Consider the following 22,989-nt stretch of genomic DNA (forward strand, 5'->3'; position numbering starts at 1 on the left):
AGATTAATTGGTTGGATTTTTCCCTTTCAGCATTTAATTTAAACCTTTGGATTGTGAACATAGCTTTGGAGCTTCTGGCCACTTATTTTCATTTACAGATGAGAATCCTCTGGTTCAGGAGGGCTAAGCGACTTATTTCAGTGTGCACAGAAGGTCTTAGCAGTAGGATTCAAATCTTGTTCCACTGGCAGACACAAACCCTTGTGTTTTCCGTCTTTCCACCTAAGTGGGGAGCCTCTGACAGGTGAGATTCAGTATATGACTGCTTTCTGAAAAAGGAGAAAACCTTAGTCTGTTGAGCAAATTTTCTTCTCCTACAACAAAAGTATACAAATCACTTGTATTTGCAGAACGATAAAACCCTCATTTCCAACTTGTTCAATAAGTTTTCTTGCCACCTGATTTCTTATGACTGTTTCTATTGATGTTTGATGAAAACTTGCTCTGAGCTTAGTCTGTGCCAGGGGTATTGCTTTGAACTTATCTGCCAAACCATTGCAGGAAACAGCCCTATGCAGTAGTTACAGGCCTTGGTTTGTACTGGACCATCAATTTCTAGAGGGGCCAGGAGCCTTTCAGATCAGCATTTGGACAGCACATTTAGACAGATTCTAACAAGGCCATCAAGGACCCACTCAATACTAAGTGGGCACTTACCATGTACCAAACATTATGCTACCAACTAGATTTCACATTGCATCTACTTGCAGTGAATATTTTTGGAATGTATATGGAGGCCTAGATCATACATTATTACAAGTAAATAAAAAACAGATTTTTAAGATGTAGTTTTGTCAGTTGGTCAAGTCTTTCAGGCCTCAGAAGGATCCTTTGGTTCTACAGGCCTCCCCAGTCTCGAGATGAGCAGTACCTGCCTGAGAACACCAGTAGCCTGAAAGAACAGGCTCCTCACTCCTTTTTGAGTTTTACGAATGTCCATCCTCCTGCATGATGACTTTGAGACTTTGGCCAGGGACCTGTGCTTTTTTGTCCGTGTGTGTGAATTTGATTCTTTCTTAATAATTCATGTATATACATAATACTGTCTTTAGAACACCTCACTGTTAGGCACTCACCTAACACACATCTCATCTTTGCAACACACTCATGAGCTATAAGCTATATTATCCCCTCTTTTACAGATGAGGAAACTGAGGTATTGAGGTTAAACAGTTTGCTGAGGTCACGTGGTAAGTGGCAAGACTAAATTAACCCCTGTTGGCTCAACTCTCTCTTCTTCCTCCCTTCCTCCCTTCTTCCTGCCTTCCTGTAACCAAGTTATCAACTGTAAGAGCCCCAGGGTTGTTTGGTTGGTTGTTCTAGACACTTAAACCTACTCTGTAGTCATCAATAACTACATCTTTGTTGGGATGCTCTGGTGAAAGTGGCTTTATGGTCTTGTCTCTCCTTATCTGCCTGTGCATGTAGGAGAGGTGGGGTTCAGAGTTTTGCTCTTTCTGGACATGGACTCCCCACAGCTCAACTGTTAGGGCAGCTTTCCTGAGGCTGGATATGTGTTTCTTTACTGTAGTAAACGTTGGAGGGTGACTGTAGCCACCATAGGTGAGTCACCCCTGCTAAGTACATCGTCCCGACTTCTTCCCCAGAGAATCAGGATTTGCAGGGACAAGATGGTTGGTGAGGAGGAGGAGAGGATCATGCTATTTCCTGTGGAGTCCACCACTCTCTCTTGTGTCCTACTGTCTCAGCTAAATGACATTTGTACCAGCTGCTCCCAAAGGGAGTCACTTTGGTGAAATGTCAGACTTCAGTACGAATGATCGTTCTTCATCCTTCACTTCTCTCCCTGCAGCCTCCCTTCCACCCCTCAAGTGACTTTTTTATTTGGAAAGGACACCACCTTGAAATTCAAGTGTGGGGCGGGAAGAGGGGGGGAAGTAATTACATTTTGTGTTCAGGTTTTCCTCTCAAAAAGCCTCCAAATCATCTCTGGCTGAAACACAGGGATTATTCCAGAGGGAAAATGTTATTAGTTGCAGCTCTGCCTTCTTCCCTCTCTGGGTTTCACCCACCACTTTTCTCCCATGCTAAGAGCAATGATGACAGTGTGGTTGATTGCTCTGCTGCTTTGGGAGGCCTGAGGCCCTTCTCCCCATCAGTGTCACACAACTAGTGACACTGGGCTTACCTGGATTCATTGCGGGGCATGGGGTTCTCGGAGTCCAGAGCCATGCTTGTAATAACTCTTCTGATTAGCTGCAGTGACTGTATTTGCAAAACCAAAAATTAGGAGATATGGTCTGACAAATGGTTTGCTTTTCCTGATTTATTGTTTTTTCAAATTTTTAATACAAAAAGCCATTTGGGGTTACCAAAGTGAAATCCTGTTTTGTTATATATGTAGTAAAATCACCATTAGAAAGAATAATTCTATGTGACTGGAATTATCCCAGGGAACCCAGTACACAGAGTTGTTATTTGGTGGGAATTATACTTGGCCAGGAGTTAAGAGTCTTAATTCTGGTCCAGGTTTAGCTGTGTGATCTTGGCTAATTTACTTCACCTCTCTGGGACTTATTTTCTTGATGAAGTGAGAGAGGCAGGTCAGATGATGTCTCAGGACTTCTCTAGCACTGGTGCTCAATGACCTTGGAATTCTAGGTGCAGACTTCATTATTTGGACTGTCACCAGTATATAGATGAGATTCTAACTTTAGACATGATTTTGGTTTTCTCCTACTTTGGACAAATCTTGGCAATATCTCAGTCCAGTCCTATGCCAGCCCTGTATCCTGGGAGGCCTACTTTCTTTTTTGTCAGACTGAACCCTCGTGACTTATTTTTCTGATTTTTCCATTAAAATGATCTCTTGGACTTGCCTCCATGCTTGATCCTTTCTCTTCCTTCATGCTTTTGTGTGTAGTGTCCTCCCGCACACCGTGCTGCTGGACAGTCTCCGCTCACCTGCTCCCTGGCATTCCCAGCCTCTCTCTTCCTCCTGCTGCTTTGTCTGCCTCTCCTGGTCTCTTCCCCTCTCTCTGTCGTATTTCAGTCAGTGCTGGCTCCTTCCTTTTCATATAAAATACAGGCTCAGCTCTCCCAGTGCTGAAAGGACAAACAAGCAAGCCTGGGCTCTGCCATCCTTGACACGGAGGGTACAGTTCTTTCTTCCCCTCCCATTGCTTCCTCTTCTGGCTGCCCCTGCCCTATTTAAATTTCCCTGCCCTTGGGGCGCCTGGGTGGCTCAGTCGATTAAGCGTCTGACTTCAGCTCAGGTCGTGATCTCACAGTCCGTGGGTTCGAGCCCGGCATCAGGCTGTGTGCCGACAGCTCAGAGCCTGGAGCCTGCTTCTGATTCTGTGTCTCCAGCTCTCTCTGCCCTTCTGCTGCTCGCTTTATTTATATTTATTTATTTATAAATGTCTTTATTTATAAAGACATAAAAAAATGAAATTTCCCTGCCCTTTTCCATACTTTGGGATTGTCCCATTAAAGATAAGCAGAGATAGTCTATTCTTGAAATCCAATAGCTATTTCTCCTCACTTTCCTTGACCTTCCCGTCATCCTTTTCTAAAACACCCTTACTTGGCTTTACTTGTCACTACACTGCCCAAAGCAGTCTCCTTCAGCTGTGGAGATTCTGACTTTGACTCATTTTCTACTCTTTCTCAGAGATCCCATCCAATCTCATGGCTTCCACTAAATCTCCTTGAGATTTTGACACCAAATTTCTAACTGCCTCGGGTATTCCATTGCTACCTTTTTAAACGTGTTTAGGGTGGAATTTGCCATTCTTGGCCCAAAGCCTGCTTCCCACCCAGACTTTCCATTGCTGTCCATTTTCTGTCATTCATTTAAGTGTGTTTGAAATCTGGTCCATGTTCCTCATTCTTCCTTGTCCCACATCCATTCCTCATTCATCAGTCACTAAATTGCTCTATTTGTTCTTCATAAAGTCTCTCAAATGTGTAGCCTCCCTCTGTTCCCACTGCTGCTATGTCGGCTGTGACACACAAATTATCCCTTAACTAGTCTTTAATTTCTTGATCCTCCAACCCATCCTGTTTTCCTCTATGCCAATAATCTTTCTAAAATAATACTTTGCACATTTCACTGTATTCTTCTGCTTCCTGCATTGCTGATCACTAAACAAACCTTCAGAGCGTCCCAGAATAACACCCCAGACTCTCAGGTCGATGTTCAAAGGCACCCCAAATTTGGCTCCAGTCTATTCCACTTTCCTCTTCTCCTTAGACAAAGGGCACATGCTTTGTCTGCCTCTTTGGGTATCCAGAGCTTGTACCTCCTCGATCCATGTTTTTGGGCAAGTAAGTGGGTCTCCATGAGGCTCCGTTTCCACACCTTTAAAATGGTAACAATACCTTCTCTGATTTCCTTAGACAATTGTGAGGATAAAATGTACATATTCAACAAATATTTGTTGGAGAGGTACTTGGGATTTTCTAAATATTAATGTGCCAGGTCCTGGGAATTTGCAAAGATAAATAAATGACAGCCCCTCTCCTGAGTTGCTCTGGTGATTGGCGAAACACATACTTAAGAAACCCACAGCATCAGTAGGGGGGGAATTTGCAAGAGTTTGCTGGGCTGGTGAATGCACTGTGGGCCCAGCCTGGTCCTGACCTTCCAGCCTGAGACCAGCTCAGGGTTCTTCTGAGTCATTCCTCAGCAATGTCTACCTGGCCTCTTCCTGTTCCCTGAGGGCCCAGCTCTCCCTAATGTGAAAATGAATGATAATGGATGCTTATTCAATATGTTACTTCTTCCAGGTGACATATTTACATTTTAACAGTCGATTCAGGGAGGATATTTTAAGCCCTGTGGCAGGTAGGTGGAGACATATTTTGAGATAGGATTTGGGGGACCTCCAGTCATGCTGAGTCATTACCCACTGAATTCTACTCATGGGGTTGGCTCCACTCAGGAGTCCAGAGACGAGGATCCCTCCCCAGGCTGTGCTGCCTCTGCATGTTATCCGAGTACTCTGGAGTATGAGAGTCTCGGTACAGTGATGGATGAGACATCTGTTCCACGATGAGCCATTAGCAACAATTCATTACTGCAAAATGGACTTACCCTCATTAGCCCAGGAGCGCTGAGTTTAATGTGGCACACATTGAAGGCGTGCATCACATTTTATAAAGCCAGGAAACCTGAACTTCAGAAAACAATGGAGATTTAGCATGCCTCTTGAATTAGTTGACATATTTACTCTTCATGAATAAGCCTGTTTTGTAGCAAATACTGAAGCTCACAGCTTCATTATTAGAAATTAGCTCGCCCCACTGCTCCGCTCAAGGACGCGGTTCTCCTTGGGGAAGAGTTTTGTCCTTATCATCTGGGTGCTTGCAGTTAGGTGAATGGGTTTCCAAAGTTCTGGCCTGGGAATGTTTCTCTTGGGGCAGTTCTGGGGAAGGGGCCGGGTCTGTGTCTCCAGCCGGCCATCTTGACTCGTCTGTGTGAAATCTGTACATCGGGCTATTTTGGGAAGGTTTCTTTTTCAACTTTGTAAAACTTCCAGCAAAACCGCAGTCATATAGTCACACTGTTTTGGGGGGAGTGAACTATCCAGAACCAGTAATCAGTTCAAATAATGAACAAAAGACATGGTGTCAATTTCCTAAACTTCTGATATTATAGGCTCTGCCATCAGTGCATGAACTCGTTGCCTGGGCTCAGCTTATCCTCGGGAAATTACACAGCCTCTTGTCACACTCCCACAAAATGACAGTTCTTATACACTTCTTTTCCTTCAATAGCTTAGGGATCTCTAAGGTATCTTCTAAGCTAGAAATTTCTATGTTGCCATTTACCAAACTATCAGTCAAAAATTGGGGGATTCTTTAAAACCTGTGTCCCAAACTCCAGATGTCCTCCTTCATTGGTGGGAGTGACAGGAGATGAGGAGAACACTGTGGGGCCAAATCATGGGCAATTTACTTTATTTTTTCCCATAGGGGTTAAACTTGGTACTTCATTTTCCTTGCTCTGATATGTCTCACAGATACGTAGTAGCCTGTCTTCCAGACTAAAAGGTACTTACTCACCCATCCATTCCTTTCACAAATAGTTACTGAATATTCATCATGTGCAAAGGGTTGTTAGGTGCTGTGAATGGGATTCCCAAGAGACTGTTCAATTCCAGCACAGACATAATTCAGTTAGATGCATCAAGTGCTCGTGGAGTATTTGCACTGCATCAGGCCCTGGGGTTATAAGAAACCCAGATACCCCCTGAAAGATAAGCACAGTGTCCCTGCAGGTCAAACGGAGATACACATTTTCATGTGTAGTGTCCTTCTTCCACACAACCTGCTGCTTTCCTGCTCTGTGAAGGGGACTTCCACCTGGAGATGATACTGCTATTAGGATTCTCTTCTTAGATCTTTGAAGATTTCCCCTTTGAGTTGTATGGGAATGTAGGGAGAATGTCCCTGTGTTTCAGCAGAACCTTCTTACCCTTTGCCTTAGCAGCTTAAGCTTCTTTCTCACCACCGCCTTCTGTTCATGGCTTCATTATCAACCTAGTCTTGATAGGAAATCAAGGGTCCTGTTTATTTTCCGCTTACTCAGAAGGGGAGGCTGTGTGACTTGGGGCAAGTTTTGCTCTATTCATCAGTTTGAGGACATTTGGATTGTTTTTACTTTTTGACTATTACAAATAAGGCTGCTAGAAACATTCATGCAGAAGCTTTTAGGAAGACATAGGATTTTATTTCCCTCGGGTAATATCTAGGCAGTATGGAATTGTCATATGGTACCTGTCTTTTTGTGGAACTGCAGAACTGTTTTCCAAAGCAGCCACACCATTTCACCAGCAGTGTCTGAGGACTCTACTTTTTCCACATCCTTGCCAACACTTGTTGTAATATATCTTTTGTCTTATATCCATCCTAGTGAGTATGGAGTGGTATCTCATTGTGGTTCTACTTTGCATTTCCTTGATGACTCATGACATTGAGCATCTTTTTTTTTTTAATGTTTATTTTTGATAGACAGAATGTGAATGGGGGAGGGGCAGAGAGAGAGAGAGGGAGACCCAGAATCAGAAGCAGGCCCCAGGCTCTGAGCTGTCAGCAGAAAGCCTGACGTGGGGCTCGAACTCATGAGCAGCAAGATCATGACCTGAGCCGAAGTTGAACGCTTAACCGACTGAGCCACCCAACATTGAGCATCTTTTATGTTAATATTGACCATTTGTATATTTTCTCTGGAAAAATGTCTATTCAGACCCTTTGCCCACTTTATTCATTTTAAGGGCCTGGGACCACTAAGGTGGAGAGGCTCTGAGAAGATGTCTGACCAGGGAGGGGGTGTCTGACAGGGAAGGCTGGAGCTCCGGTTCAGGAAGCGAGATATGGACACCTAAAAACACACCGGAGGAGACAGTGAACCCTATGGGGGTTTGTGATGTGGTCAGGGTAGGGGAGATGACCGTGGCCTTGAGTAGGTGGGGGGTTTTCAGGAACAAGTATGACTGGACCTGCTCTCAAAGTTCACACAGGCATGAGACAAGGGGAAGGGAAGAGGGAAAGTATCCCAGGTGTGAAGACCGTGTAAAGGACCCAGATGTGGGAGTGCAGGAGGTTTATTCAGGCACTAGAACATAGACCAGTTTAAGCTGATGTGCATTGTTGGGGAGTAATAATAGGTGACTTTGTTTTGAGCACTTACTGTATGCCAGGCACCATTATAAACTCTCAGATTATAATCTTATTTAATTCTAACAACTAAGTAGGCAAGGCCAGGCTGGCGCTAGATTTTGAGATACCTTCGATGACCAGCCAAGGAGTTGGGCCTTTACCCTTGCCACACTGGCATTGGAATAGATGTGGGCCCCTATACTCATGGGCCCCTATACTCACTTTATATTCTTTATATATTCTGTACACCTTTACATTCTGAATTCCATCTATAGAGCCTGGCACATGGGACAGTTTACATGATTTCACTGAATATTAAAAACATATCCTAAATAAAGCACTCATTATATTCAGGCACTGTTTTAAGTGCTTGACATGGAATTGATTATTGGCAGACTATCCTGTGAGATAGGCACTTTCCCATTTTACACATGGGGAAGTTGAGGACAGAGATGTTATTTGTTCAGTGTATTAGAACAAGGAAAGGCCAGAGCTAGGTGTTAGACCCAGGCAGTCTGACTTGAGTCCACACACGCAATTCCTATACTACATGGCCTCTCAAGAACCATTAAGGAGAAAGATTTGGAAACTCTATTGGAAATTAGGTGGTGATGAAGGTTTTAAGAGGGGGTGAGTGGAAAGTCAGGTGAACTATTTTAGTGCAGAAGAGACTGTGCTTCCTTGGTTCATACAGGGTCTCTGTCTGCCTCCTCCAGAGAGAAGGCCTATTTTCCAGGCCGCAAATGTTAGCAGACATGCAACTCTGCACATCAGTAGGTGGTTTGTGTGTATATGTTTTCTTTTCCCCCCACAGTGTATTTACACTCAAGACTGAGATAAACATCCATTTGCTTTAACACACGTGAAAATACCTTAGCAACTTCCTGCAGCTCTGGCTTGTTGCTAAGCAGTGACCCTAGTGTTACCATGGCAACAGCATCGGAGCCTCCAGAGCACGGCTGATGGCAGTCTGCTGTTCCTGGCTTTGGGGAACAGGGTCAGCAGGGCCTTAGGAGCATATTTGGTCTCGGGGCGCAGCCTTGCTCTGTTCGGCCCTATCAGCCCCGTTCCTGCACCTGGGAAGCTGCCTGGGGAGAGGTATTCACCACCGCCCGGATGACAAGGCCTCTGGTCCTGTTTGCGGGGCTTCACCTTGCTGCTGTCTCCACTGTGGAGCCGCGTGGACTGGGCTGGAGTTCAGGATGGATGCCCGAGAAGGTGTGAGGAGCCGTTTCTCCACTCGGTGACAGAGAAAGGCCCATTTCAGTATGTCCAGCAGAGAGGAGTTCTGGAACATCTTGGGTGCAGGGGTATCAGTGGGGGTCCCAGCAGGAAACAGATCTAAGTATGACTGGACCTGCTCGGAGGTTCAGGAGACTTCAGAGAAGGGGCCACTCACAGAGGTGTGGGCGGGGCTAGGGGAACAGGTACGGGACCATGACGCACGGGAAATGGAGCTGGGAAGTCATTTCCACCCTGCGCTGAAGGAGCAAGAGGAGGAAATAGTCCTGTGAAAACGATATTCTAGTTTTAAATCTGGAGCCATGGTGGAGCAGTCACCCAGGCGTAGTGGTAGACAGGGTAGTAGGACGCAAATACTGCGAGAGATGCAGCCCTGAGGAGGAAGGAAGAGTGTGAAAGAAGGGCCAGGTGCCCCTCTCCTCCCCGCTGGTCTCCTGCCAGGGCCTGCCATTACTCAGACTTAACTGGATATGACGTGGCAGGTGTTGCAGTCTTCGAGGGTCTCAGCCTCAGGGGTACAGAGGAAGAATGGATTTGGTGGGTCTGTATACATGATAAACGGAGGGGCCTGGGTGGGACGTGGGAAACAGACTGGCGTGACTGGGTTAACTCTAATGGGACCAGGCAGGCTGGGCTGATCAAAAACCCCATCTAGACCTACCTGTGGGCCAGGATGTGACCCAGAGAGCAGACCCTGCTGCAGACACAGGGAGGAAGAGGTTTAACAGGTGGGCATGGCATCTGGGATGACCAGCGGTGCACTTCAGGAAGCCCAGCATACTGTCCTAAAAGATCCCAGCACATCCTCCCTGATCTATGGGCAAGGCTGGGGGAGTTTCATGAAATTTTTCTGCCTCTGGATTGTAGGCCCCTAGACTATCCCTTCAGGTTCTCCTAAACCTTCCTTCCTACTGCTGCCTCCGTCAGGTGTTCCCTTGCTCTCAGTCCGGTTGTCCTGTCTCAGTGCAGGTGCTTTAGATTGATGAGGTTTAGGCCAGGGCAGCATAAGCACCACTTGGGAACTTTTAGAAACGCATATCTACAGGCCCCACGTCAGCCCTCATCAATCAAGACATTTGGGGTGGGCCTGGAGATCTGTGTTTTCACAAGCCCTCCGGGTAATCGGTACACGCTGAGGTTGGAGAACCACTGGTCTAGACTTTATGATTAGTTTGCAGCCCTCCCTTTGCCCTGAGAGCTGCTCTTGCTATCTTCCTTGCTCTGCAGCCTCAGGCCGGCTCTGCCTGTTCTCAGGTTCTGTCCAAGCCCGGAGAGCTCCTGCCATGGGATGGAGTCTTGGGGGCCCTTTGCCGAGGAAGAAAGTGCGGAGAGAAGTAATCTGGGGGATTGTGGTGATTGGCAGTTCATGTGGGTGGCTATAGGAAGTTGGTTGGTATTAGGGAAGCAGATTCCACCTGTAGTACTAGTGTTCCCTGTTAATTCTTTCAGAGAATTAACAAGGGCAAGGGCAGCCCCAGGGGCCATGATCTTTTTTTTTGTTTTTAATATTTTTTATTTATTTCTAGGAGAGAGAGGGAGACAGCATGAGCAGGGGAGGGGCAGAGAGAGAGGGAGACACAGAATCTGAAACAGGCTCCAGGCTCTGAGCTGGCTGTCAGCAGAGCCCGACGTGGGGCTCGAACCCACGAACCGCGAGATCATGACCTAAACGAAAGTCGGACGCTTAACTGTCTAAGCCACCCAGGTGCCCCTCAGGGGCCATGATCTTAAGGAGATGAGCAAGTCACAGACTTGCTCTAGCACAGAGTGTTGGTACGAGGCATTTCTCTGTGGGTCTTTTGCATTTCTGCACATCTTGCAGGCAGGGCACTGGACAGTCTTTTCAAGGATGTTTGAATAGCGAACAGCTTGGAAGACAGAGATTGTGTCTCTTTCTGGAGCAAAGAGCAAATTGCCCATTATACAAGATTAGGCTTTCATAAACTGAGGTGTCCTTATCCTGTAACACTGTGGGCAGGTGCTCTCTGGTCCTCTTCGTGTTGCCCTGTGGATGTTGGGGCTTCGGGAAGTGGTGCAGAAATGACACACTGCTCTTGCTATTAGGGATAAACCATCTCTGGTCTCTGACCAAGGAACATCATGTCTTCTATAGCATACATGAAAATCCAGCAGGCTAACGTCTTACCTCGTAAGTGCTGTAAAACCTCAAACTCTGCTTTCTTGGCAGGCAAAAGGTGGGTTTGAAACTTGAGAAAAAAGGGGTTGAGCAGTGACTAGACCTGCTGCAAAGATTGCTGAGCTTGGATTGAAAGATTTGGGCTCAGTCAAGGATGGTCTTAGGGGAGAGGCAGAACTGGGCCTAAAATGTAGTGGTCAAGGGCTCCATTTGGAGGGAAAGGAAGGAAGGAGAGATTAGGAATTAAGACATCCCGGGGCACCTGGGTGGTTCAGTTGGTTGGGCGGCAGACTTCAGTTCAGGTCATGATCTCACGGTTCATGGGTTTGAGCCCTGCCTCGGGGTCTGTGCTGACAGCTCAGAGCCTGGAGCCTGTTTCAGATTCTGTATCTCCCTCTCTCTCTGACCCTCCCCTTCTCACGCCATCTCTCTCTCTCAGAAATAAATAAAACATTAAACAAATTAAAAAAAAAAAGGAATTAGGACATCCCTATAGGCACCAGGTAATTAGTTCTAAAAGAGATATTTGAGGCCTAATAGGTCATTGCCCCTTGATTCTCAATACTGCCTGCATATTTTAATAATCTGAAGAGCTTTTAAGAAATACCAGTGCCTGAGCCCCATCCCCAGTGATTCTGATCTCACTGATAACAGAATGCGGTTGGTTACCAGCTCATGAGGTTATCTTAATATACAGCTGGATTTGAGAATGATCTATCTTAGCTGTTTCCTGCTACTTGTAAGGAAACTGAGGCTCAGAGCATTGAAGTGACTTGGTTGAAGGTCTGTTCACTTTACATTTTACCAGACTACATTCCTGGACCTCCAGGCTTTGTGCCTGATTCGAGCCCTCAGAGAGCCATGGATGTTGCTTTATGGGGCTCAGGACCAAAACATAGCTCTGGCCAAAGTCTCACCGGTAGCTTGACCAACAGAGGCACCCTCTCCAGAGTGTGTACCAACCCTGGGACCAAAAGGGATGGCTTCCGCTTTATCTTGTCGAGTAGGAGTCTGGGTTGCTAAGCAACCAGACATTCTCAGGCAGCATGCTGCTCTGTGGTAGTGCTTTGCGTGTTAAGGTTCCTGGGGCGGAGGTGGTTTCTGGAGAACTTCCAGATTTCTTAGGGGCAGAAGATGGGAACTGTGTGTGAGGGTGCAGGGGTGTTGGTCGCCCACCCCTGCCTTGCCTTACCTGTTGCATGTCAAAGATTCTGGTGCTTCACAACATTTGGCATGAAGAGAGCAGGGCTTTGTTTCTTCTGCCTCTTGGCCGGAAGTTTATCTTGAAGGGGGTTTATAGCCTAAAGGCCCTTTCAAAAAAATTTTTAAATTTGGAAATAATTTTAAACTTACAGAAAATTTGTAAGAATAAGAACAGTAGAAAGGCTATAACCAGATGCCTTCATTTTTAAGCATTTAATCTGTTTGCTTTATTATCTGTCATCTCTGTGGGTGTATAACATTTTTCTTAACTGTATGAGAATAGGATAAATCATAGCCCTTTACCTCCAAATATTTCAGTGTGTGTTTCCCCTAAGTAGAGATTTTTGCTTTCTCATTGTCTTACCAGAGCCACAGGATACTTATCTACTTCAATAAGTCCAATATTAATACAATAACTTTATCTAATTCATTGCCTGTATTCCAATTTCATCACTTAATCCAATGATAACTTTTAGGACATTTTTCTTTTCCCTCAAGTGGAGGACCCAACCTAGGGTAATGTATTTTGTTTTATTGTCTCATCTGTTTAGTCTTCTTTAGTCTGGAACATTTTCATAGCCTTTCTTTGTCTTTTATAATGTTGACAGTTTTGAATGTAGAGCCTTCCTTCTCCCCTTTCTTTAAAGAATTTTTCTCATGTTGGGTGTATCTTATGCTTCCTCATCATTAGATTTGGGCTATGCATTCCAGGCCAGTACACTTGGTCAGTGATGCTGTGTCCTTCTCAGGGCGTCATATCTGCAATCATACAATATCAGTTTATCCCTTCCTAATTGTCATCAACTGATCAAAACCTGGTTCAGCTTCTCTATTATAGTTACTATTTTATCCTTTGAAACTCAGCAATCTGCGGGGAAATATTTTTTGAGTATAATTGACATATCACACATACTAACTTCAGGTGTGAAGCAATGATTTGATACTTGCATACATTGTGATCAGTCTAACTACCATCCATTCTCATACAAAGTTACAAAAAAATTTTTTTTCTTGTCAGAACTTTCAAGATCTACACTCCTAGCAACTTGTGAATATGCAATACAATATTAATGATGATAGTTATCATGCTGTATATTAAATCCCTAGGACTTTTGACTCCCTTCACCCATCCTCCCCCCTTCCCATGCCCAACCGTCAGTCAGTTTTCTGTATCTATGATTTTATTTGTTTATACATTCCATATATAAAAAATCATATGGTTTTTATCTTTCTTGGTCTGACTTATTTCACATAGCATTATACCCTCAAGGTCTATCTATATTGTTGCAAGTGGCAGGATTTTATTTTATTTTTTTATGGCTGAGTAGTGTTCCTGTGTGTGTGTGTGTGTGTGTGTGTGTGTGTGTGTGTGTGTATACACATATATATTACATCTTCTTTATCCATTCTTTCATTGATGGACATTTAGGTTGTTTCCACATCTTGGCTATTATAAATGGTGCAATGAACAAAGGGTGCATGTATCTTTTCAAGTTAGTGTTTTTGTTTTCTTCAGATAAATATCCAGAAATGGAGTTGATGGATAATATGGTATTTCTATTTTAAGTTTTATTTTCAGGAAACTCCATACTATTTTCCATAGTGGCTTCACCAATTTACATTACCACCGACAGTGCACAATCATTTCCTTTTCTCCACATCCTCACCAACACTTGTTACTTTTTGTCTTTTTGATAATAGCTGTTCTGACAGGTGTGAGATGATATCTCATTGTGGGTTTGATTTGCATCCCCCTTGTGGTGAGTGATGTGGAACATCTTTTCATGTGCTTGTTGGCCATCTCTATGTCTTCTTTGGAAAAATGTCCATTCAGATCTTCTCCCCACTAAATTTTTTTTAATTTTAATTTTATTTTAGAGCTCATGCTGGGGAGAGGGGCAAAGGGAGAGAGAGCATCTTAAGCAGGCTCCACATGGTTAGTGGAGCCCAATGTGGTACTCTGTCTTATAACCCTGAGATCATGATGTGAGGCTCTCTCTCACCACCATGAGATAATGACCTGATCTGAAATTAAGAGTCAGATGCTCACCCGACTGAGCCACCCAGGTGCTCTCTTCTGTCCATTTTAAAGTCACATTTTTTGCTTTCTTTGTTATTGAGTTGTATGAGTTCTTCTTCATGTGACTTGGATATTAACCCCTTATCAAATATCTTCTCCCATTCAGTAGGATGTCTTTTTATTTTGCTTATGGTTTCTTTCATGGTGCAGAAGCTTTTTAGTTTGATGTAGTTCGTTTTGTTTACTTTGCTTATATTGCCATTGCCTTTGGAGTCAGCGCCAAAAAAATATTGCCGTTAGCCATGTAAAGGAGCTTACCACCTATGTTTTCTTCTAAGAGTTTTATGATTTCTGGTGTTACATTCATGTTTTAAATCTATTTTGAATTTATTTGTGTATATGGTATAAGATACAGTTGTCCAGTTTCAATCTTTTGTATGTTGTGGGAAAACATTTTAGGTCCATGCAAACATCAAAATTTCCCCAGAAATTTAATCATGTTGATAATTCTTTTCTGAATCAGGCTCTATTCTGATGTTTCAAAATGATGATTTTCTAACTAAAAGCACTCTGAGGACTCTCTTTAGAAGATTCAAAAAGGGCTTCCTGGTAAGATTCACTTCTCAGTTTGGGAGGCAACTCAGGGTTGCTGAAAAGCTTCCCCCGTTTCTCTGTCTCTAGGAGGGGCTGTACATACTGCCTGTCTCTGGAGTTTTTCTTCCAAGTGCACTGAATCCTCCCAGTTTGGGTTTTAAATCTCTGGTGTAGGACCTGTGATTTAATCTCCATTTTATAAAGAGTCCTGAGAGTTATGTCGTCTTGTAATGCCTCTTAATGGTAGGCTCCATGCCTGTCTTATTTTTCATCTTCTCCAAGTACCTAATAGGGGTAGGTAAAATCTAGTGGGGAAGACTGGCATTGTGCAGGTAATGAATAGTATACTAAGTTTTACAAAAGGAAAAAGTATAGGGTGCCTTATGAGCGTGCATCAGCAGAAGCTAACCTAATGTAGGAGCAGGGGAACTCCTTTCTGAGGAATGAAATTAAAGATGAGTTCAAAGGGTCTCAGCAGACAGTAGATGAGGTGGGAGCAGTAGCTGCAAACTCTCAGAAGTGAGAACGCCGGGGTGGCTGCACTCCCATCTATGTGGCGACTGTGGGGGTCAAGTGGCTCATGATGAGACTGAGAAATGGGTAGTATCCAAATTGTAGAAAGCCTTATGAGCCTTGGAAGGATTTTTGTTCTTCTCCTAAGAGCCTAAGGAAGTCTTGGAAGGATTTTAAATATAAGAGTAATAAAATCTTAGTCATAAACTAAAAAGGTCACTCTGGCTGCCATGTGGGACAGGGATGTGAATGAGTGGACAAAGAAGGAAGCCAGAGTGGAAGTAGGGACATAAGTTAAGAGGCTGGAGGGGAGTCCAGGTGTAAAATGAGGGTGGCCTGACTAGGGTGGCAGCAGAAGGAATGGAAGGAAGGGTTTTGACTCCTCTGATTTCCCATATCCCAGTAGGGATCTTGAGTGCTGCGTGAAGCTTGAGTTCCAGAGAACCATAGCCACTCTGTTTAGACAAAGGACATAAGGTGCCCTTTAGAGTAACCAAGCTCTTTACCTAGTTGGGAGACACGTAAGAGTTTCTGAGAAAGAAGCTTCCTGATATTTACCAGAAGTAGCCAACCATGAACCAGGATCGTGCTTATAGTTGATGAATTAGGTTTGCTGGGTAATTTCTCATTTGCTCCTTTCTATTATTACAAAAGGAGATGATCCTATTAGTAAGTACTCCACAGTTTAATTTGATTTGTGTAACCATCTGCACTTGAGAAGTGTTATGAACGTGGCCAATTCTGGCTCACAGACAGTACAGAATTATAGTGGAACCTTCTCCCCCAACCCAGCATTCTTTGCTTTGACTGCAGTTTTTATGGCACATGATACCTCCCCATTAACTTTTATTAGATCCATAATTTTTTTTATTAACATTGAGTAATAACTGTTTTCAGTGGCATCGCTGTTCCGAGGAGTCCTCGATTTGTAGTCCATGATAACTGTTGCTAAATTGAAGTTTCTTCTGCCAGCATTTCACCCGCAGTAAATCCAACCATTCAACTTCATCTTGCTTAAAAAGCCATGAAATTCCTGGACATTATCAGAAAAATGATCACAGTCAAAGTACTTTGACTGGAGATGGAAATTGAACTCTGGCCTATTTGAGTCAAGGTGTCTCATAGAGATTGGCAGGGAGTGGGTGCTTTCAACCTCAAGTCCAAACTCTCTTGTTGGTGGAAATTCTCTTATCAGAGAGGTTCTTGGTCAATTCATGGTTCCAGGCCGGGACTGTGTCTGATGGACGCTAAGGGAATATTTTAACAGTAGCAGCAGCAGTTGTTTTTCTTCTCTGACATTAAAGATAAAATGAGCTTCAGTTGGGAACCTGCCCAGAGCAGAGTGGAAAGGGATATGAGGCAAGCTCCTTTTAGGGATGTGCTGTCAAGTTCGAACATCTCTTACATTGGGTTTCCAGTGAAGTTTCTCTTACTTAAAAGGGCAAGTGTATGTAGTGTCAGTTTATTTCCGTGTAATCCAATTTGAAAGAAGATTATTGATATTTCTCAGGTTGTATCCAGCTGGTTATCTATATCAGTTAAGCTGCAGTGACAGAAAACTCAAAATTTCTTTTATGTTAAAGAGATAGAATCCAGGGGTCTGCAATGACCACAAAGTCGTCGGGTACTTAGGCTGGCATCTTGAGGCTCCCATATCCTTAGCATGTGGCTTTCAACTCATGGTTCAGTATGGTTCCCTTAGACATGGCCATCTTCTCTATATTCTAGTAGAAGGAGGGAAGGAGGCCCTGTCGCTTTAAGGATATTTCCAGTAAGTTGCATATGACCTTTCCATTTCCTATTCATAGAGTTTGGTCATTCTTGTCTGGAAAGGAGGCTGGGAAATGTTATTCCAGGCATCTTATGCAAAGCTAAAATTTGGATGTGTTTACTACTAAGGATGAATGGGACATCTAATAGGCTCTAACTAAAGGTATTCAAGCTATCTTCTCTAGATCTCTTTTAAGGGCTCCCCAGTTGTTCTTGAATTATTTAGGACACATTTTAACAACAGATGTTACCTATCCTTGGAAAAATGAATTTCAAAGTTTCAAATCCAATGACTGGAGCTGAGAGGACGGAATGCTGTTGATGTTTATGTAGCTGATGATTTTTAGAAATACCCAGATGCTTCAGTCATCTGTCCATCCATCCATCCATCTATCCTGTCAACACATTAATTGAGTATCTGCTGTGTGCCAGACACTCGTTATAGTTGAGGAAATGGCTATGAAGACAATAATCCTCATACTCAAGGAACTAAATGATCTGGTGGAGGAAAATGGCAGGTAAACTAGTAATTTCAAGTGATACATGGTGTAATAGAGCTAATCATTAATTTTTTATTCAAATACTTATTAAATTCCTACTAGGTACTAAGTATTCTTCTTGACACTGAGGATACAAAAATGAAAAGTCAGTTTCCCTACTAGAAAGATTAAAATGCAGAGTGATAAAATTGTCTAATGAAGGTATGAATAGTTATAAAGGGAGCATATGAAAGAAAGGTTAAGTCTGCTTGGATGAGTCAGAAAATGCTTTCTAGAGGAGTTACCTCCTGAGTTGAAACATGAAGGAAGAGTAGAACTTTTCCAGTAGTCTTGAACCTCCTTCTGCCTGTTAGTTAAGCCTTGAGGGAATTAACCTCCTTTCCTTTTATGCTTATACATAATTCAAGAATTCAGTAGCTATTGGGTGGCTGGAAATTGCCAGCAATCTATACTGAAGACTTTGGAATAATTCTCTCTACTACCCAATTGGGTACATAAAAGTATTTACTTGGTAATATTTCTTGTGTGAGTGGGCAATAGGAGATGTTTACAATTTTCCTTGGTTTTAAGCAGAGCTGGGATGGCAATATTTTAAACCCGTCTTGGGTTTGGAGGGCCTTGACAAATGCATTTCCACCATGGGAAGGAACTGGAAAATGAAAGCGATTGTGTCTCAAATGAAATGAAGAGTCTGACAAAATACATCCTATCAGTGGAATGAAATTAGATATCTGTCAAAATGCATTTGTCCTCTAACCATCCATATGTTTTATGTTTTGGTATAAATAGACATTCATCAATTTATCACAATTGCACTGTCAGAGACCCAGCAATTCGAAACTGAATTTTAAAGATCCTTTTAGAGCAATAACCAGAAAGACTTTTGAGGGGTTGTTTTTCTGTTATTTCTTCTTTTGATTTCCTTTGGCTCCCTTCAGAGCCCACAGTTCATTACTGAAGAGAAGTGAAACGTCTATTTAAGATCAATCCGATAATACTATGTTCCAAAGCATTAATTCCTGGCTGCAATCAGCTCCTTGCACAGAGTATTCTTTGCTTCCCCAGCCTGCCTTTTTTCAGGTGTGGCCTGTGGAGGTGGAGGGAAAGCCAGGTTTGTGACCACTGAGTGTCTGAGGGCTTTCTCTGGTCCCTGTGGCCTCTTCACTGCTGAGGAGTAAGGCCTTTGGCCAGGCCCAAGAGGGTGAATGGGTGGGCGGGCTCACTGTGAGCCCTCCCATCCTCCTCTAGGTCACCGTGCTTCCTAATTTGTCTGGGTAGTTGGCCACAGGCAGCAAAGAAAGTTCTGAGGAGGAGAGCCAGAGGACTGGCAAGTATGTGAGCCTCAGCAGTAGGCATTTCAGTCTGACTGTTTGAGTGGGCTGCTAAAATAATTGTACTGTCTTGTCAAACATTCTGTCCAGTGAAGAAAATTAACATGGTAACTTTGCAGACAAAAGCACATTTTGACCAAGGCCCCAAACTATGCATTTAAATAAACCCTGGAATTAATGCTGTGATTAGCATTATTATTTGCCAAGGTCATAAATTCATTATAAAAAAAACTGGGTTTAAGAGTCAAGCCAACCCAAACTGCCCTGGAGGAAGGAAGAACAACGTGGAATTTAGATCAGGTGTTCATGTAATTGCAGCCCTGATGCAGGGCAGATGGCCAGCCCCCTCTCAGGAGGTCCCTGAGCCTCTGCTACTTGGTGCTCTAAGAGCTCTGCTCTCAAGCCCTGATGGGAGATAGGTCGTGGAAGGAGACAGTAAGGAAAATCAGGTGTAGAATCTTTAAGAACTCTGGTTCCAGATCTGGGAGAAGAGAGAGAGATTGAGAAATGAGCCAGAGAGGAACTAGATAGAGAGAAACATAACTTTAATTGTCCACACAGGACTCCCTGTATCCTGGCTTTACATTCTTCATTCAGCTTCCACTTACCCACATCCCACACGCCTGGTGACATATTAGAACAAAGTTCCCAGAGGGACAGATATCAGTGCTTCAGACTCTTATCAACTCACTGTGAAATATTTATTCCTGTTTTTAGGGCCAAACACATAAAATTCCTTTATAATGTTTGCAGCATATCACCATTAGCATTCACTTATTATAGTATCTTTATTTTGGGGGTACCCATAAGACAGGACAATTTTTTTTATTTGCAGGAAAGGAGTTGGTCTTTTCATCTTTACACCCAAGCCACTATACAGTGCCTGCTTAGGATATTGTGACTCTACTACTTTGACACCACACATTATTAGGTGTCACATGATGTTTTCGATCAGAATGGGGGCTTTTGATACCCCTGTGGGATGAGCAGTTTGTTCTTGGCTTTTCCAGTGGATTGGGGGAAATGACACACATCTTTCAAAGTGTTCAGAAGAACACCAAAGAATTGGCTTCTAAATCTAACAGAACGATCTTGGACCACAGAGTGTACCTGGAATGTTTTAGGCAGAATGTTTACAATTTTCATATGGATTGGCTACCAAACATTCCCGCCAAATCATAATATCTATGATTGAAATGATTAATATAAAATAAAACTGACAGCAACTGTAGCTACCCATGGTTTATTGGTAGAGATCCACATGGTACAATTTAGATATGCAAAATTGGATTAAAAAAACTGGCTTGTTCAAAATGGCATAGGAAACTTCTTGATGGCAGAAATGATAACTAATCATCACTAGCTATGGACAAAAGTTGATTAGTGAATAAATTTGTTTAAAAAGTTATATGGAAAATCTGATAAAATTAATTTTGTTAAAAGGACATAGGTAAGGAAAAATGGAAATGGTTTAATAGTGGCAGTATATAAAACTGAGAACTTAAACTCAGTAGAGTTCATAACTGAAACTACTTGCCCTCGGGAAGGAAGTACATCAGTGTTGGTATAATTCTGAATAAATATACATATACAGATGTCTCGAAACTGCAGGTCAAAAGGTAGGGTAAAAACGGTGAGTTCAAAAATTCTTTATTTTTCCTGGCATGCACTCAAAAGTATAACTAGGCGCTCTCTGTACTACAAAAATATAATTAAAACTATCTTTTTTTTGCTTTTGGCTTTTATCTTCTTCTCCTTCCTTTCCAAAAACGAGTAATAGTACAAAAATATATGGGAAAAGATCTTTCTCCTTTCCACTTCTGACCCCACTGTCTGCAATGTCAATCTCCAAAGGTCATTTACCAGTTTGTTGTGTTTCCAGAGATAGTTGATACCACTGTTTTTCAACCATTTTTTTCCTTATAACCCAGAGTAAGTAATACTTAATTACTCTGTAATACTCCCCATTACAACCTATCATGCAATACCTATTATGCAATTATATAACTGTAACAAAGTTACATAAAACAGTATTTACCTTAACCATATATGATAAGGAAAAACAAAGTTGATAACACATGATTTAATCAATATTTAAATAAAATGCAGAATCCCAAAATAAAAAATGGAAGCATTAAAGAATATTGATTGCAATATACTAAATTGATTTTGCAGCCTACCAGTGTTTGCCACCCAATTTGGAAAACCTTGATCCTAATGTATGTATTTATAAACTCCAGTTTTTAAAGAAACACAAACTATAGGGATGCATGGGTGGCTCAGTCATTTAAGCATCTGACTCTTGGTTTTGGCTTAGGTCATGATGGCACCATCATGAGATCAAGCACTGTGTCCAGCTCTGCACTGGGCATGGAGCCTTCTTAGAATATTCGCTCCCTCTCTCAGTCCCCTCAACCCCACTTGCACGCTTTCTCTAAAACATAAAATAAAATACAATAAATTAAAAAACCCACAAACTGTAGAATATTATACAAACTGTTCTGCGTTCTGCCTTTTGCACTTAACATTTTGAGAGATTATTCCTTATTAGTGCTTGCAAATCTGACAGTTCTTAGTGGCTATATTATATTCCACTGTATGGATATACTAGATCTAGTATATCTCGTATGGATATACTAGAATTTACATAATCAGTTTCCCATTGATGTGTATTTAGATTTTCTTTTTTCTTTTGCTCTGATAAATAGTACTACAGCAAACATCCTTGTGTATGTTATAATATTTCTAGAAGTGGAATTGAAAATGTTGATAGATACACCAAGTTTTCTTCTGAAGGGGTTGTATTGTTTGAAACTCCCAACAATAATGCATTAGAGTGCCCGTTTCCCCATCCAGTGCATCAGCAAAGTTAATGCTCTATGCCAGTCTAATAGCTGAAAAATTAACTCTTGTAATTTAAATTTCCATTTTTTAATATGAATAAAATGTTATATCTTTTTACATGATTAAAAGTCAGTTGCATTTTTTTCTGTAATGTTTTTCAGTATTTTTTCTGTTGCATTAAAAAAGTCTCCAATTGATTATTTACAATTATTTCTATATATGAGGGAAATTCTTTGTCATATTTTTGAAAGATTTTTCTTGCTTGCCTTTTTCCTTAGTTTATGGTATTTTTGTCATGAAGAGATTTAAAAACTTCTTTCTGAAGCAGACTTTTTTTGGTCTTTTTATTTTTTTTAAGTTTATTCATTTTTCAGAGACAGAGAGAGAGGGAGGCACAGAATCTGAAGCAGGTTCCAGGCTCTGAGCTGTCAGCACAGAGCTGGATACAGGGCTTGAACTCACGAACTGTGAGGTCATGACCTGAGCCGAAGTCAGACACTCAACCGACTGAGCTACTTAGGTGCCTCATTTTTCTTTTTTTTTTCATCATGGTAAGTGTACTCTCTAATACCCATCTCTTATTTCCCCCACTCCCCACCCACCTCCCATCTGGTAACTACCAGTTTGTTCACAATAGCGAAGAGTCTGTTTCTCTGTTTGGTCTGTCTGTCTGTCTCTCTCTGCTTACTTGTTTTGTTTCTTAAATTCCACATATAAGTGAGAACATATGGTGTTTGTCCTTCACTGACCTATTTTTCTTAGCATTTTGCTCCCTAGCTCTATACGTGTTGTTGCAAATGGCAAGATTTCATCCTTTTTTATGGCTGAATAATACTCCATTGTGTGTGTGTGTGTGTGTGTGTGTGTGTGTGTGTGTGTGTGTGTGTGTATGTGTGAATAATAGTTTGGGTGTTATAAATAATGCTGTTGTAAACATAGGGGTGCATGTATTCCTTTGAATTAGTGCTTTTGTATTTTTGGGGTAAATACGCAGTAGTGTGATTCCTGGATCATAGGGGTAGTTCTATTTTTAATTTTTTGAGGAAGCTCCATATGGAGCTTCCATTTTGGATATTGAGTTGTATCATTTATATATTTTGGATGCTAACCTTTTATTGGATCTGCCATTTGCAGATACCTTCTTGCATTCAGTAAATTGCCTTTTAGTGTTGTTGATTGTTTCCTTTGCTATGCAGAAACTTTTTATTT

Source organism: Hyaena hyaena, unplaced genomic scaffold (genome assembly GCF_003009895.1).
Source record: "Hyaena hyaena isolate Hyena2069 unplaced genomic scaffold, ASM300989v1 scaffold_36, whole genome shotgun sequence".
NCBI classification, from domain to species: Eukaryota; Metazoa; Chordata; class Mammalia; order Carnivora; family Hyaenidae; genus Hyaena; species Hyaena hyaena.